This window comes from Castor canadensis, chromosome 8 (assembly GCF_047511655.1).
Source record: "Castor canadensis chromosome 8, mCasCan1.hap1v2, whole genome shotgun sequence".
In the NCBI taxonomy this organism is placed as follows: domain Eukaryota; kingdom Metazoa; phylum Chordata; class Mammalia; order Rodentia; family Castoridae; genus Castor; species Castor canadensis.
Genome location: NC_133393.1, coordinates 14,812,523 through 14,830,948, shown reverse-complemented (window position 1 = coordinate 14,830,948; position 18,426 = coordinate 14,812,523). Strand labels below are relative to the sequence as shown.

At 42.8% G+C, this 18,426-nt stretch overlaps 1 protein-coding gene and 1 non-coding gene across 4 annotated transcripts in view; both read right to left on the bottom strand.

Moving 5' to 3' along the window:
* Ccnd3 (cyclin D3) overlaps positions 1-18,426 on the bottom strand; it is an 81,921-nt gene that overhangs the window by 32,821 nt on the left and 30,674 nt on the right. The gene's annotated exons all lie outside the window — the stretch shown is intronic.
* Positions 1,247-1,320, bottom strand: Trnaa-agc (transfer RNA alanine (anticodon AGC)). Its single transcript has one exon. It is a non-coding gene; the product is annotated as a tRNA-Ala (tRNA).

Here is an 18,426-nt window from a genome sequence, read left to right as displayed (position 1 = left end):
CATCTGGTCTGATGAAAACTAACTTGGACTCTCAGTCCTGCACCAGTCCCCCAAATACAACGGTCCATGAGGCCCTTGTTTGCACTTCACTGATGCAGAACTCACAATTTTAAAGATGGGCCAATTTGTTTATAATAAATTTAAGAAATCTTAGCAGGCATAGTTTATTGAAAACAAGAATATTCTTCTTATTAGAAAGTTAAGCGAGGTGTTGTGGTACACACTTGTAATTCCAGCTACTTGGGAGGCAGAAGCAGAAGGATCGAGATTCAAAGCCAGCCTAGGCAAAGTTAGCCAGACCTTATCTCAAAAATACAGCCAGCACTGTGGTTCACATCTATAATCCCAGCTACTCAGGAGGCAGAAGCAAGAGGACTACAAGGTCAAGTCTAGCCCAGGCAAAGGTATTGAGACCCTATCTCAGAGATGAAATAAAAACCAAAGTGCTGGGAGCATGCCTCAAGGTGACAATGCTTGAGCAAGCGTCCCTGAGTTCAATCCCCAATACTGGAAAAAAAAATTGTTAGAGTTAATGCTTTAATAACATTTGTTTATTCACTCCATCACAGATTGTGCATCTTACTTCCTCTTTCCTCTCTCAGTAAGATCTTATTAATATCTTTACAGAGATAGTTAACCCATATGCTGCTGGCATTCTGCAGCACAAGCTACACCTTGCTTTTATTTAGATGTTCCAATGGCCTCCACAATCTCACACACACACACACACACACACACACACACACACACACACACTTTGCCATTGCAAACAATAATGCAAGCAATCCATATATGCATGTAGCAGGAATTGTTTCTCTAGGAGAGTTTTTTGTTGTTTTTTTTTTTTGGCAGTGCTGGGGCTTGAACTCAGGGCCTACACATTAAGCCACTCCACCAGTCCTTTTTGTGTTAAGTATTTTTGAGATAGGGGTTCTGGAACTATTTGCCTGGGCTGGCTTTGAACCTTGATGCTCCTGATCGCTACCTCCTGAGTAGCTAAGATTACAGCTGTGATCCATGGCGCCTGGCCCTTCAGGAGAGATACTGAATGCTGACGAATTGTTGAATTGTAGGTATGGGCTTTTTTAATTACTTGTTTATTTATTTTGGTGCTGGGGATTGAATCCAAGGCCTTGCATATGCTAATCAAGTGCTCTCACTGAGGTGCACCCCCAGTCCAGAGTTTTACTTTTAATGAAGACCACTGAAGTATTTTTATTTTGCTTTACTTTTTTAAAAAAATGTTTGACAGCACTGGGATTTGAACTCAGGGCCTCATGCTTGCTAGGCAGGTGCTCTTACCAGCTGAGCCACTCCACCAGCCCATATTTTTACTTTGAATAGTTATTTTTATATTGTCTTTTAAAATGGCTGAACCATTCCCAGAAGTTGCTGTGCTGTTTTCAATGTGGAGCCCTTCTCTCTGGCTCCAGCTCCTCCACTGAGGGAGGTAGAGGCTGTCTTAGGAGGCCCCTGTCCACTCCTTACCCAAAGCACAAACCCGCCTCATGTGATAACTGAGGGGAGGAGCTGGATGAGCCAAATGGCTCTCATTGAGTTGAACCCTCTCCACCCAGTGGAGATACTGGTGGTGCAGTGACAAGCACGTGTGTGCTAGTTTGGCACAGGGAGACCCATTCCATTCCAGGCACAGACCCATGGGAGCTTTCACCTGAACCATTCCAGGTGAGATGGTCCACCGTCAGCACCGAATCCCCTGAGGCCAGGTTCCTGACAGTTAACAAGGACAGCAGCTGAGATAGTGAGGGCCTGTTCTGAGCTGAGTTCAGTTCTGAGTGGTTAACAGGTATTTGCTCACTTACCCTTTAGAACAGTCTCAGGACTAGGGACAATTAGGTTTTGCTTTTCTTCTTGGTGGGGTTGTGGATGGAACCAGGGTCCCACACTACCCTTCAGTCTGTTTACAGATTTTTTTTTAAAGCACAGCAATTAATTTGTCCACATAAGGACCAAGCAGCCTGGCCCCAGAGCCCATCCTCTTACCACCACACTCCTTGGTAGTGGGCTCACTTCCTACTTCCTTCTGACTCCTTGGCCCCATCCTTTGGCTCCTTTCCTTTTTCCAGACTATTCCAATGACCTAACCCATTTCTTCGCCTCCACCCTCCCCATCCAATCTACTCCCTCCTCCAACAACACAGTCATTTCAGTTATTAGTTTAAATCTGTTTTCATTATGCAAATAATTATCTTCAATTAAGGAGCATTTGGAAACAGAGAAATAAAAAGAAAAAAAATCCAACCCACCAAGTCTTACCAATCATCCAAACCGCTCCTATTATAACATTTGAGATTCTGTGCACCACCTTACTTGATACAATCTTTTTTTCTTTTTTACTACATGAGGACTTTTTAAATAAATGAGGGTTTCTCTTCTTTTAGACACGAGATTTAAAAAAAAAAGACTCTTCAAGCTGTATCTAAAATTTTAGTGACAATTATCTCACAGACAGTTTTTATGCTTTTAAACATTGCTGTCAGTATGAAGTTAAGCTCTGATCATATTAGTTATTGCTCAAAAATTTCCTTGTGGCAGGCTGGAGGCATGGCTCCAAGTGATAAAGCATTTGCCTACCAAGCACAAGGCTCTGAGTTCAAGTTCCAGTACAATTTTAAAAAAAGAGAAAGAGAAAAATTTCCTTGTGGCTTTCCTATACCTATCAAATAAATTTTAATTTCTGAGTTTGGTGTTCAAGGCCTTTTATACTCTACCGTAGGGTGTTTTCCTCTCCTCTTCCACACACTGGCCTCTGCCCCAACATGCATTCTTACCTTATGGGATCATCATTGCCTGAACACTCCCGTACTTTTCCACAGTCCCTGGACTTTTGCTGTCATATTTCCTGTACTTTTTCCACTCTCCCTGGACTTCTGCGGCCACACATGTTCTTGATTTTAGAGGACACATGCAGTTTTGAGTGGTCTATGCCTAAGTGGAACTCTGACTTCCTTCCCAAACCTATTTCTGCCCTCTGCCCAAGCCCAAGCTCCTTTATCATTCTTTTTCTTGTTTTGGTGGTACTGGAGTTTGAACTCAGGGCCTCACACTTGCTAGGCAGGCCCTCTTACTACTTGAGCCACTCCACCAGCCCTTTTTTATGATGGGTACTTTTGAGATAGGGTCTCAGGAACTATTTGCCCAGGGCTGGCTTCAAACCACAATCCTAACCTCTGTCTCTTGAGTAGCTAGGATTTAAAGATGTGAGCCACTGGTGCCCAGCAACTCAACTCTTTACCATTCTTTCTGGGCAAAAACCTTGGCATCATTTTTCACTCCTCTCTTTCTCTCTCTCTCTCTTTTTTTTTGGTGGGACTGGGTTTAAACTCAAGCCTTCGCACTTGTAAAGCAGGCACTCTATTCCTGAGCCACACTTCCACTGAGGTCTCTTTTAAAAGATACATTAAGCTGAGTGTGGTGACTCAAGTCTATTATCCCAGCTACTTCGGAGGTAGAGATTGGAAGGATCATGTTTTGAGACCTCATCTCAACCATGCAACCCAGCATGGTGGCATGAGCCTGTGGTCCCAGCTATGGGGAGGCATAGCTAGGAGGATCATGGTCCAAGACTAGCCCCAGGCAAAAATCCAAGACCCTACTTGAAAAATAACTAAAGCAAAAAAGGGCTGGGGGTGTGGCTCAAATGGTATGCCCTGAGGTTGATCCCCAACATTGTATAAAAAAAATCCCAATGGACATGCCTCAAGCTCAAGGCCCTCAGTTTAAACCCCAGTACTTCCAAAATAAATGAACAAATAAAAAAAAATACATTAAAATAAACCATTTCTCACCTTAACAGTCAATGGCTTCCTATCACATTTACAATAAAATCCAAAAACGGCAACCCTGGCCATCTGGTTGACCCACTTCCTCCCTCTCCCACCTCCCACTTTCCCTCATTCCCCTCCAGCCATGCTTGCCCCAGTGGGACTTCAGGTTCAAGGATCTTTTTGTGTCTTGACACCTTTGTACCTGCTCTTTCCTCTGTGTACAATATCCAATATGGTGTCTACTATGCACTTGTGATGGGCGTGGTCTTAATTCAGCTGTGCTTGCGAATGTAAAGTATATGCCAGATTTCAAAGAACAGCACAGCCACATGCTGGTGGCTTACACCTATAATCCTAGCTACTTGGGAGGCTGAGGTCAGGAGGATTTCAGTTTGAGGCCTGCCTTGGCAAATAGTTCATAAGATCCCCATCTCCAAAAAAACCAGAGGTGTGGCTCAAATAGCACAGCACCTGCTCTGCAAACATAAAGCCCTGAGTTCAAACTCCAATCCCACCAAAATAGAAAAGTAATACAAAAGATGTAAGATAGTACATTAAGAATTTTTACATTGATGACATAATGAAATTAATTTTAAATGCACCGAATTAGGTAAAATATATTTTATAAAGCTAATATCACAGTTTCTTTTCATTTTTTTTAAGTGTGGCCGCTAGAATATTTAAAATTATCTATATGGCTTTTGTTTTTGGTAGAACTGGGGTTTGAACTCAGGGCCTCACATTTGCTAGGCAGGCGCTCTACCACTTGAGCCACTCCACCAGCCCTTATTTTTTCTTTATTGGACAGAGATGCCCTGGGCCACTGGCCCTCCACCCTGGTTGCACACAGAAATCACCTAAGTAACTTAGCTCGAGGTCTGCCTCTAGATATTCTGATTTAATTGACCTAGAGTACTGGAGTATGTCCACTGGGATTTTTCTTTAAAACCTCCCCACAGATTTCTTTTTTTTTTTTTTTTCCAGTTTTGGGGATTAAACCCAGAGCCTCATACATGGGCTCTACAACTGAGCTGCACTACAGCCCCTTCTACTCATCATGAGTTTGAGACTAGCCTGAGTGCCAGTGGCTCATACCTGTAATGGTAGCTACTTAGGAGGGTGACATTGGGAGGATCATGGTTCGAGGCCAATCGGGGCAAATAGTTCAAAAGACCCCATCTCCAGATAAACAGAGCAAAATGGACTGGAGGTGTCACTCAAGTGGAAGAGTGCCTGCTTTGCAAGCGTGGAGCCCTGTGTGCAGGGAGGAGCCAGCACAGCAGGGGTACTGACATCTCCCTGTCTGTGACATCTGTGATCTGTGCACCTGTTTCACACCCAGACAGAAGAACTCTGAAATGTAGCTACTTGGCATCTCTGTAGAGTGGGATTATGGGCAATTAATTTTTTTTCTTTAAAATGTTATTTTTTATAGTGATGTTTTATTTCTATAATTATAAAAGAGTAAAAAATTAATCTCATTCCCATTAGAAATGATCTTGTCACAGGTCTTTTGGAAATCTATTTATCAAAATCTTTAAGAGTATTCAACCAGGAAAAATCCACAGCAGACCCCTAACAGCAGTCACTTCTGTAGAATGTGTCTGGAGAAAGGGGTGTCAGGAAACCTTCACTTCTTGCTGTATTTCTGTACAGTTTATTTAACAATCAGCATGTGCTACTTTCAGAACTTCTCTCTCTCTCTCTCTCATTTGTTTTTTTGATACAGACTCTCACTATGTAACCTAGATTGGCATTTAAGTCACAATCCTCCTGCCTCAACCTCCTAAGTATGGGATTACAGATGTGCACCACCACACTGGCCTCAGAATAGTTCTCTCTTTCTCCATCTATCCTAAAAACAAAAACAATAACAACAATAATTTAAAAAAAAACCCTTAATAACAGAATTCACGGGTGAATTCTACCTGATATCTTCCTTCCTTCCTTCCTGCCTCCCTTCCTCCCAACCTCCCTCCCTCCCTCCTTCCCTCCCTTCCTTCTGATGGAACTCAAGGGCTTCAGGCTTGCAAAGCAGGTGTGACTCTACTGCTTGAGTCACACCTCCAGTCCCTTTTGCTCTGGTTATTTTGGAGATGGGGTCTTTGAGAACTATTTGTCCAGTGTGGCCTCAAACCCCGATCCTCCTGTTCTCAGCCTCCCAAGTAGCTAGAATTATATGAATGAGCCACTGGCGTCCAGCTAACTATAGCAATTTTCTATAATTTCTTTCAGAAGACAGCAACCAAGGGAATACTTCCTCACTCATTTTCATCCTCTAAATCCAGCATCAGTTGATCATACCACCAGACAAAAATAATACAGGAAAACAACATACCAATATCTCCCGTGAACATAGATGCAAAATCTTTAAAAAAATATGAGCAAAGTGACCCTCCCAATGTATAAAGTGACTCATACACCATGGCCACATGGTATTTATCCCAGGTATACAAGATCAGCTCGACATTCAAAACTCATTTACTATGGATGGCCAGGCGCAGTGGCTCACCCCTAGCTACTTGCACAGAAGAGATCAGGAGGATCTTGGTTCAAGGCCAGCCTGAGCATAAAGTAAGATCTCATCTCAAAAATAACCAACATAGCCAGGTGCCAGTGGCTCATACCTGTAATCCTAGCTACTCAGGAGTATTAAGGTTTGAAGCCAGCCATGGGCAAATAGTTCATAAGACCCTATCTTGAAAAAACCCATCACAAAAAAGGTGGAGTGGCTCAAGGTGTAGGCCTTGAGTTCAAACCCCAGTACTGAAAAAAAAAAAAACCACAAAAAGGGCTGTCAGGGTGGCTTAAGTTGTAGATCCCTGACTAGCAAGGATGAGACCAATCTGGGCTCAGTGTTTTCTGTTTTTAAATTTTTAAAAATTATGATTGTTATTGTTTTGTTTTTAGGATTGCATGTCTGTAATCCCAGCTCCAGCAGCAAGATTGTGGCTTAAATGCCAGCTTGGGCTACATAGTGAGAGCCTGTATCAAACCCCTGTACTGCACTCCCCCAAAAATCATTTACTATAATCCATCACACATGATCATATCAAAAAAGTCATATGATCATATCAAAAGGTTCAGAAAAGGGATTTGACAAAACCTTGCACCCATTCATGGTATAAATACACAGAAAACTAAGAATAGAGGGCAACCGGTGCTGGTGGCTCATGCCTGTGATTCTAGCTACAGGCTGTGATTCTAGTTACAGGCTGAGATAGGGCAGGATCAAAGTTCAAAGCCAGCCCAAGCAAATGAGAGACCTCCCCCACTTCTAAAAATAACCAGGGCAGGCACTGGTAGAGTGCTCAAGAGGTAGAGCCCCTGCCTAGCAAGCAGGAGGCCGTAAGTTCAAACCCCAGTACTGCCAAAAAAAATTAAAATATAAAATGAAATAAATAAAAATAATCAGAGTGAAATGGACCGGAGTTGTGGCTCAAGCAGTAGAGCACCTGCTTTGCAAGTGTGAAGCCCTGAGTTCGAACCCCAGTCCCAAAAAAACAGAAAGATAGACATGTCTTCAGCTTGGTAAGGAACATGCATAAAAAGCCTATACCCAGCATCTTATTTAATGGTGAGAAAGTAGAAGCTTTTCTATTAAGACCAGGACCAAGATTGGGGTGTCTTGTCTTAGCTAATGCAATAAAACAAGAAAAGGAAACAAGTATATAGGTTGGGACAGAAGAAATAAAGTCATTTTTGTCTGAAATAAAATAATTATCTATGTAGGAAATCTGAAAGAATCTACAAAATTACTCCTGGAGTTGATAAACAATTATAACAAGATTGAGGGAAATAAGGTGAAGACACAAAAGTCAATCACTTTCCTATACACCAGAAACAAATCAGTGGAACTTAAAATGCAAAGCACAGTATTGAGATGGGGCACGGCTTAGGTGGTAGAGCACCTGCCCAGCAAGCTCAAGTACTGCAAAAAAAACAAAAAACAAAAAAACCCTAAAACAAAAAGCCACTACCATTTACATTAACACTAAAAACATTAAACATCCATGTACAAAGGAGTAAAATATGTATAAAACTTACATGAGGAAAATTACAAAACTTTAGTGAAATGGTCTGGGTTATGGCTTATTCAATCCCCGAACTACCGAAAAAAACTACCACACCACCCCCAAAACACCTCTGGTGAAAATGATCAGAGAAGAACTAAATAAATGGTGATATATCGCATATCCACATCCACGGATAGGAAGACTCAGTACCGTCAAGGGGTCAGTTCTTCACCCACCATCAATGCGATCCCCACCAAAATCTCAGCAGCTTATTTTGCTGACCTTGACAAACTGATTATAAAGTTTATGTGGTGTGGCAAAAGACAAAGAACAAGGCTGGAGGTGTGGCTAAAGCTGCAGAACACAAACGCAAGACCCTGAGTTCAAACCCCAGTACTGTCAAAAACAAAACAGCGAAAATCAGAATGACCGACATAATATCAGAGAGAAGAACAAAGTTGGAAGACGGACACTGTCAGACTGTAAAGGTTAATGTAAAACCACAGTAACCAGGCGGCGTGGTTTTGGTAAAGGAATACGTAGATCAGTGGAACAGAATAGTGTCTAAATAGACGCACAGAAATTTACTAAACTGACCTCTTTTTTTTTTTTTTGCAGGGTTTGAACTCAGTGGTCTTACCACTTGAGCCACTCCACCAGCCCTTTCGAGATAGGGTATCTCAAACTATTTGCCTGGGGCTAGCTTCAAACTCAATCCTCCTGATTTCTGCCTCCTGGGTAGCTAGGATTACAGGAGTGAGCTGCCCGTGTCTGGCCTCAACTGATTTTTGACAAAGGAGCAGAGGTGGTTCTTCAACAAATGGTGCTGTAATAACTTGACATCCACATGCAAAAAATGAATTAGAATGAATTTGCATTTTGTAAAATGCAAAACTACAATACGTACAAAAGATAACATAGAGGAAAAGCTAGATTATGATAGGTATGGTAATGACCTTCCCACGCCTTACTGAGGTAAACCGACCAAAAAATTGTATCTATTAATGGCATATTGTGTAATTTTTTTATATCTGCATGTATACATATAGAGATACATATATGTGATTACCACAATCATGCTAATTGATGTGTCCATAACATAACATATAGCAGTTCCTTCCTTATTTGCAATTTCCTTTTCTGTGGTTTCAGTTACCCTCAGTCAACTGTGGTCTGAAAATATTAATGGAAAATTCCAGAAATAAACAATTCATAAGTTTTAAAATGCGTGTCATTCTGAGAAGCATGAAGAAATCTCATGCCATCCAGTTTTATCCTGACCAGGACATGAATCATTCCCTTATCCAGAGTCTCCATGCTGTACAGTTGGTGGAGTGGCTCAAGTGGTAGACTACCTGTCTAGCAAGCGTGAGGCCCTGAGCTCAAGCCCTAGTATCACCATGCAGAGTCTTCATGCTGCACACACTATCCATCTACTAGTCACTCAGTGGCCATCTTGGTCATCAGTTCACTACTATGTCATTAAAATAGTGCTGATGTTCAAGTAATCATTACATTACTTAATAATATTAGGCCCCAAAGTACAAGAGTAGTGATGCTGGCAATTTTGATATACCAAAAAGAAGCCATGAAGTGCTTCCTTTAAGAGAAAAGACAAAGTTCTCAACTTAGTAAGGAAAGATAAAAATATGCAGAGGTTGCTAAGATCTAGGGTAAGCTGCATGCAGAGAATTGTGAAGAAGGAAAAAGAAACTTGTGCTATGTTTGCTGCCACACCTCAAACTGCAATAGTGCATGACAAGTGCTTAGTTACAATGGAAAAGGTGGCTAGCATGGTGGTACATGCCTGTAATCCCAGCACTCTGCCAGCTAAGGCAGGAAGAGCAAGAGTTCAAGGCCAGCCTTGGCTACATTGCAAAATCCTGTCTCAAAAAAAAATTCTAAATAAATAAATAAATAAATGATGGAAGAGGCATTCCATTTGTGTAAGTATGTACTGGAAAAAAATATGGCTTGGTACTACCTGCGATTTCAGACATCCCCCAGGGGTATGTACTGTACGTTGGAAAAATCCTCAGATGTTGGCTCCAAAGCTGCCATCAGCCTCCCTATGGAACTTCTGAACCATTCAGGTTATATGGACCCCTCATCTTTGTGCATTGTCTGACTGAAGTCTCTCGTGCACTTGTCAGTTTACTGTGCACACTTACTTATTGTATATTCATTGCTTTTCTTACTCCTTGAAGGCAGGGACAAGTTTTACCCACCCCGGATGCCTTGTCTCCACCCCCTCCAGCAAAAATGTCCCTGAGACAGTCATGGATGAGACCAGCTGGAAGTCCACCAGTCCCTGTTCCTCTCCCAGGATATACAAGAAAACTACACTTCCCAGCATCCCCTGCAGTTGGGCTGGAGCCATGTCTCTGGGCAACAGTGATGTAGCTACTTACCCTCAGTCTCTCAGCTCATCAGTGAGCTGGATGCTGAGGCAGCTAACACAGGATGTAGACACTGTCACAGGAGACATAAGGAACTTAGTTCTCTGAGACACTGCTCAGAGATGGTGAAAAAAACCTGTTTAATTTGATATAATCCAGTCTGCTGTCTTTGGACAAATGGCAGACAATGGTTCTGCTGTTTGGTGGAAATGGGGATGCTTGCCCAGCTTGGCCACCCTCCTCCCTGCAGGGCGCTTCTCTTCTACGGGTCCTGAGGCACTTTGCTTTGAGTAGATGTTACCGGCCCATCTTCCTTCAGAGGGCAGGACTGATGGATGCCTCAGGAGCTGTAGAAGCTAAAATGGTTTTCTGGGGAGAAAGAATGCAGAATCTCGCTTTGTACAGAATGCTCTAAATTGATGGAATGACATCCATGAGGTCCTACTCTGCATGGTGAGTAAGGACTTTGAGCTCAGGTGAGAGGTTAGAGGTGATCTGGGATGTCAGGAAAGTGTCAACATTTGTGATTCCAACAGTGGAAGAGATCAAACGCTTGTAGCTGGGACCTGTGCCTAGTTCTCCTCACCAATATTTTACCCCAGAACAACCCTGCAAAGTAGTTGTTATTCCAGTGTCAAAGATGAGGAAACTGAAGTGTAGGTAGGTTAAGGAATTTGCCTATGGTCACACACTGGGAAGCGAAGGAACTAGAATTCAGATAAAAATAATAGCCACCGAGCAGAAGCATAAAAGACACTGAGTTACTATTAAATGAACACTTGCGATGTCCCAGATAGTCTTGTACTTTTAATACGTCTACCCCTTGCAGCCACCCTGTGAAACAGCATTTGCACAACTCCATGAACCAAGGAAGTCGGCGCTTTAGTCACTGTGGCTGTAAGCAAGCTTGGAGGACACTGACTGAGAAGTGGAATAAAAAATAATAATTTGCAAAACATTTTACTGTTTGAAAAATTATTTCATGTCAGGCAGCAGCAGCTCACAGCTGTAATCCTAGCTATCCAGAGGCTGAGATCAGGAGGATTGTGGTTCATGGCCAGCCTCAGCAAAGGGTTCTCCAGATCCTATCTCAAAAATATCCAACACAAAAATGGTGGAGTGGCTCAAGTGAGAGAGCGCCTGCCTAACAAGTGTGAGGTCTTGAGTTCAAACCCCAACACCACAAAAAAAGAAAAGAGAGAGATAGCCACTCTCTGATGGCTGGCAAATTTGCTACAATAATAAGTTATTATTTGCCTGGATAATATGATAATCCTAAACTTGGATATCCCAACTAACAGAAATTGAAAACACATAAAGCTTTAATAAAATTGTAAGGTGAAATCAAGAAATCCACCATCAAAGGAGATTTCCATACACTCTGTTTTAGTCATTGATAGAGTAAACAAAAATCAAAAAGGACTTTGATGACTTGAACAATGTATCATTAACAAACCTGACATATGTGGATGTGTGTATTGGAACACGCCCATTCTTTTTAAGCACACACAGTAACTACATATTAGACGATACAGAAACTCTCAAAACAGCAACGCTGGCCCCAGCACCAAAAACAAGAAAAAAAAAATTGGTGCTGTAATGACCATATCAGCTGACCAAATGCAGTTAAACTGGGATTCAACAACAGCTCCCACACATGCGGAATTTTAAACATCCTTTCAAATAGCTTATGGACCAAGTAAAAAATAATGAAAATGCCACATTAAAACTTATGAAGAGGCTAGGTGCCATGACACATGTCTGTAGTCCCAGCTACTCTGGAGGAAAGCTGAGGCAGAAGGATTGCTTGAACCCAAGAGTTTGAGGCCAGCCTGGCTAATACAGTGAGACTCTATTTCACAAAAAAATAAAATTAAGGTAAAATAAACAAAATAAAACTCATGAGATCTCTACATTAGACCAGCCATTCCACTTCTAGCTATCCACCCAACAAAAATGAAACCTTCTATGCACAGAAGACTCCTTTCTATGAGGATGTTCATAGATGCTGGTAGCCAAAAACTGAAAACAATCCAAATGTCCACAACGAGAGAATGGATAAACAAACCGTGTATATACATCCATACGATGGAATGCGACTTGGCTCTAGAAAGGAACAAAGTGCCACTGCACATCACGTACACTGAGGGAAAGAAGCTGGCCTCCAAAGAGAACGTGCTGAATGATTCTGTTTACATGAGATTCTACACAAGTAAAAGTTCTAACTGTGGCTAACTCTGAGGTCAAGGGGAGATTGATCCAAAAAGGAAGCCATGGAACTTTCCTTCTTTTCTTTTTTGTGGTACTGAGGATTGAACCCAGGGTGTCACACATATTAAGCAAGCGCTCTACCATGTGAGCCATGCCTCCCAGACTCCTCCCATGAGACGGTCTAGGATCATGGAAATGTCCTCTACTTTGATTTGGATGATGGTAACATAGGTATTTAAGTTTGTTAAGACTCAAAAAACTGTAGATTTAGCTGAGCACCTATAATCCTAGCTATTTAGGAGGCTGAGATTGGGAGGATCAAGATTCAAGGCCAGCCAGGGCATATATCAAGAGACCCCCGCCCCAACCTCCAAAATAACCAGAGCATAAAGGACTGGAAATGTGGCTGAAGCAGTAGAGTACCTGCTTTGCAAGTGGGAAGCCCTGAGTTCAAACTCCAGTCCCACCACAAAAAAAAAAAAACTGTAGTTTTAAGACCTGTGCATCTTATGACATGGAGATTCAATAAAGAAAACCTTGTAAGACAATTTTTAATTTAAAAGCAACACTTATAGAGACTTAAGTGCATGTATTAGAAAAGAAAAACGAGCCAGGCGTGATCCTAGCTACTCAGGAGGTAGAGATCAGGAGGATCGCAGTTGGAAGCCAGCCCTGGGCAAATAGTTTGTGAGACCCTATCTTGAAAAAAACTCATCACAAAAATAGGACTGGTGGAATGGCTCAATGTATAGGCTCTGAGTCCAAACCCCAGCCCTGCAAAAAGAAAAACAGAAAAGAAAAACGACTCAAAATTGGTAAGTCAAGCACATAACTTAGGAAGGTTTAAAAAAGAAAAAAAACAAAAACAGCATTACAGATGGTAGCCCCTGACTTATAGTCCTAGCTACTGGGGAGGCTAAAGTTAGAGGGTCACTTGAATCATTCAGCACGTTCTCTTTGGAGGCCAGCTTCTTTCCCTCAGTGTACGTGGTGTGCAGTGGCACTTTGTTCCTTTCTAGAGCCAAGTCGCATTCCATCGTATGGATGTATATACACGGTTTGTTTATCCGTTCTCTCGTTGTGGACATTTGGATTGTTTTCAGTTTTTGGCTACCAGCATCTATGACATCCTCGTAGGAAGGAGTCTTTTGTGCACGGAAGGTTTCATTTTTGTTGGGTGGATAGCTAGAAGTGGAATGGCTGGTCTAATGTAGAGATCTCATGAGTTTTATTTTATTTATTTATTCATTTTTATTTTGTGTATTGTGAGACAGTTTCATTATACCCAGGCTGGCCTCAAACTCCTGGGCTCAAGCAATCTTCCTTCCTCAGTCTCCCTCCTGAGTAGCTGGGACTTCTGGTGCATGTCACTTGAGTCCAGGAGTTCAAGACCAGTCTCAACAACACAGCAAGACCCTCTCTCATTAAAAACAAAGCAAAACAGGGCTGGTGGAGTGGCTCAAGTGTTAGAGAGCCTGCCTAGCAAGCATGAGGCCCTGAGTTCAAGTCCTAGTACCACAAAACAAACAAACAAAATAAGCAAAACAAAACCCCCTGCAGAATACTAAAAAAGTAAAATTTAAGTAAAAATTAATTCTGGAGGTATAGGTCAGTGGCCAAAACCAAAAACTAAATCAACAACTTAAAATCTTCCTACAAAGATGATACTGAACCCAGAAGGCTTTACAGGAACATTCTGCCAAACATTCAAGAAAACACCAACTGCTGGTGCTGGGGCTCATACCTGGGAGGCTGAGATCACGAGGATTGAGGTTCAAGGCCAGCCTGGGCAACTAGATTTCAAGACCCCCCCCCCATCTCCAAAATAACCAAAGCAAAATGGACTGGAGGTGTGGCTCAAGAGGCAGATCACCTGCTTTACAAGTATGAAGCCCTGAGTTCAAACCACAGTCCCACCAAAAGGAAGGGGAAAAAAAGAAAGCACCATTTTCAATTTTGTGTCACTTTTCTCAGATATTCAAAACGAACGTACTCCAAACTTATTCAGTTAGATTAGGATCATCTTAATTCCAAGCAAGTCAATGGTAAGGAAAAATAACATAAACATAGATGTTGATACGTCGCTCAGCAAACCAAACTTAGCAGTTCATAACAGATAAATATCATGTCCTAATTGTAATATTCCAGAAGTGCAGAGAAAAGTTATCATTAAAAATTAATACACTGGGTGTCAGTGGCTCACGCCTGTAATCCTAGCTACTCAGGAAGGCAGAGATCAGGAGGATGGTAGTTCAAAGCCAACACAAGCAAACAGTCCACGAGACTCTATCTCGAAAAACACCATCACAAAAAAGGGCTTGTGGAGTGGCTCAAGGTGTAGGCCCTGAGTTCAAATCCCAGTAGTACAAAAAAAATTAATATAATTTATAGCATTCATAGATGAAATAAGAAAACTCATATCATCTCAACAGATGTGGAAGAAACACTTGATAAAACTTAACAACAAGGTAGAAAGGCAAAGAAACTTTTCACCTGTTAAAGAGCATCTACCCTGAGCCTCCAGCATCCTTGCTACTAGTGGGAGGCCATCAGAAGCGGTTCCCTTAAATGCAGGGACAGGGGTGTAGCTCAGCCCTGGTTCACACTTCACCACCAAAAATAAAATTAAATTCAGGATGACTGCTGGCCTGCTTCCAGTTGACATTAAATTGGAGGCCCCAGCAAAGCAGAAAGAAAAGGAAAATCAGTGGAAAATGAAGGGTTGGAAAGAAATGTTATTATTGGTAGATGATCTACAGGGAACCCTTCACAGTCACCGATCATTAACATTAATTAGGGGAGGGGCTGGGGATAGAGCTTGGCTGAAGAAAATTAACTTGGGGAATAATGATAAAGTGATAAAATACAGAATGGCTCAGTGGGCTCTGTTACAGGGATGGCCCAGAAAGTTTCCATGGAATTAGTGATGTTGTCTTCCCTCCCCTCCCCCTCCCTTTCTTTCTTTCTTTCTTCTTCTTGAGCTACTCTACCAGCCCAATGTTGTATTTAAGTAACAGGGAGAGCTGCGTGCCAGTGGCTGACACCTGCCATCCTAGCTACTTGCAAGACTGAGATCTGGAGGACTGAAGCTCAAGGCTGGCCTCATCTCCAAAATAACCAGGGCAAATTGGACTGGAGGTTGGCCTCAAGCTGTAGAGCACCTGCTTTGCAAGTATGAAGCCTATCAAAGCCTATCAAGCCCTAGCCCTACCAAAAAAAAAAAAGGAACAGGGAGGAACACTACAGGTTAATTTTTGTTTTCTGCTTCATTATATATACATATGTATATAATATAATCTATATTCAATCTGTGCATTTATATTCTTTTGCATATATCATGTACTTCATAACTGAAAACAAAATGTAATTTATTTTCATTATTAGTTATTTTATTATTTTACAATGGTAATGTAAAAATATCTGTATTTGAAAAGAAAAATTCTTAAAGAGATAAACAAAAGGAAAGGAGGTTGGAATTTCTCAGAGTTAGATGTGCTGGTGAATGGCCATGAGGGTGGCTGAAAAGGTCAAGTCCGATTAAAGTCAGGGCAAGTAGACTGAGAAGAGGCTGCTGGAACTGGAGGGAAGACCAGTGCCAGTGACCTTTAGGGGGACAGTTTTTATAGACTGGTAGGAGGCGGAGCCCAAATGCAGGGAGTCCCATGGTGAATGAATAAATATCAAAAAATTGGAACCCACCCAAAGGCCTAACAATCAGGGCCTGGCTAAGCAACCATAGTACCATTCATAGAAGAAATGACACTGTGTCCATACATAGAAAGGCTTACAAAATAAGGTGACGTAAAAAACCTCAAGACACAAAATGGCATTTGTGCAGACTACAATTGTGAAAGAACACGCGTGTGCTTTGAGAAGCAGCAGGGGCACAACAAGATCAAGTGATGCTCACGGATGCTGTTCTACTGAAGCCTCAGGATTTTCTTTTGCCAAATGGTGGCGATCAGCAAACAAAAACATGCAATGTTTCTTTAAAATAAAGAGAATAGCTGTTGAAGAAATGGAGGCAGCAAGTGAAGGCCACTCAGTGGAGAATCTGAGGTGACAGGAAGACATGAGATGTCAGAGCAGCTAGAGGAGTGTGAAGGCTGGTGCGAGACAGGGACTAGAGAGGAAGGAGGAAGAGAGAGGAGGCCGTTCTGTTTCCTATACTGACTGTATCGTTTCTATCTTTACAAATTAAAAAATGCGTATCTTCCTTGAGACAAATTCAAACAGACCACTTTTGGTAATTCAAATAGTTTTGGTAAATACAAAGTGACCAACCCCCCCACTTCACCTCCTCCTCCTGCTGTAGCATTTCAGACTGTAGCTTTCTGAAGCTGGCACTGTTTTTTTAATTACTCTTTGTTCATTGATTTTTTAATTACAAAGTAGGATGGGCTTATTAAAATATGAGACCACAAACTGGATGTGTGGCTCAAGCAGTACAGCACCTGCCTAGCAATTGTGAGGCCCTGAGTTCAAACCCCAGTGCCACCAAAAAAAGTTTAAAATGTGCAATTTACAGAAAGCGAACAGCGAAACCTCCCCTTCTGTTTTTAATCGTGCTGGGACTCGAACCTGGGTCTCAAAAATGCTAGGCTACTGTGCTACATCCCCTGCCCTAAAACCTTGAATCTGTTGATCCTGCTGGATTCTCCCAACAGAGCTAGTGGTGGGAGTCTGGAAAGGGTTCTATGAGGCTTTTTGTCTATTTGCACGTAAATATATACTCATTTTTAATTCTGCTTGTTTGCACAAAATCAGGGACATTTTCTACCTGCAGTTGAGCAGTTTTCCTCTCCGATGCTTGAAGTTTCACAGTGGATTCCTCCCAAGCCACCACACCAGGATTAACCTCATGCTTTGCCGAACTGCTGATATTCTATGGTACACACAGAAAGGTAGACCAGAGAGAACACAGAGCCATCTCTCCCTAGGACTGGCAGGAGAGGAGGGCAGGTGGCATTGCTTGGGAAGGGCAGGCCAAGAGAAGAAGGTGAACACAGTGAGGGTCTCCTTTCTGCCTTCTTAAGTCAGAGCCTCCTTCAGGTACAGGCAAAACACACACAACTGCAAGGGGTGGCCTGTGAGTGGAACCTGAGTGAGAAGGCCACTGCTGGGGGCCCCATTTCTTTGAGTGGCCTGTTTTTCCCCCAGTTGGGCCTAGGCTTTAAGGCAAGTCCTAGAATAGGGGTGCTCTCAATGAGATCCCTAGACCAGGAAGAGCAGCATCAACTGGAAACTTTTAACTAGAAATGCAAAAGAGGGCTCCACCTCAGTCCCAGGGAGTCACACCTCCGGGAGTGGGGACAGCAGGCAATCAGGGTTTAACAGGCCCTGCAGGGAATGCAGACAGAACCTTTGTTCTAGAATGTGGCTCTGAGTCTGACTCCTTCACCCTCCACCTATATGCCCATTCTCTTGGGAGACAAGGAGTCAGCCCGGAGGGAATGGTTAGCCAGCCTCATAACTGATAGTCCCCTCCCTCCCGAGGACACCCCATTCCATCTCTCCATCCCCTCTGAAAAGCACAGAAACACTGGCCTTCCACTTTCCCTTGTCTCCTCCTCTGGGGCGCTGTCCTTTGCAGGATGGAGAAGGGGGGGGAGGGAAGCTTCTGAATGAGGGGGAGGAAATGGGATGTGGCTTTGGTGTGGCTGGGTTGGGGGGAGGGGAGAGGAGGGAAGGGAAGGAAGGAAGGTGTCCTCATTTCACCCAGCTGGTCTGCCTGCACCTGTTCTGCTGAGGCCCAGGAAAGGCACCAAGCCCCAAAGCAAATGAAACACGGCCCCTCCTCGCCCAGAGGGGCCCCTTCCCACACTGCAGCCCGGGCTAACTGACAGGAAAACTGAATGATTTCAGGTGGCTCAATGAAGGCCAGGCCAAGACAGCTGGGCTCCTCTGGGGGTGGCAGGGGAAGCAACTGTCTTGGGTCACCTCAGGCTTTTAGAGCTTCCTTTAGGCAAAGTCACCAGTAGTTATATGGGTGGAGACCTGCTCAGAGGTCTG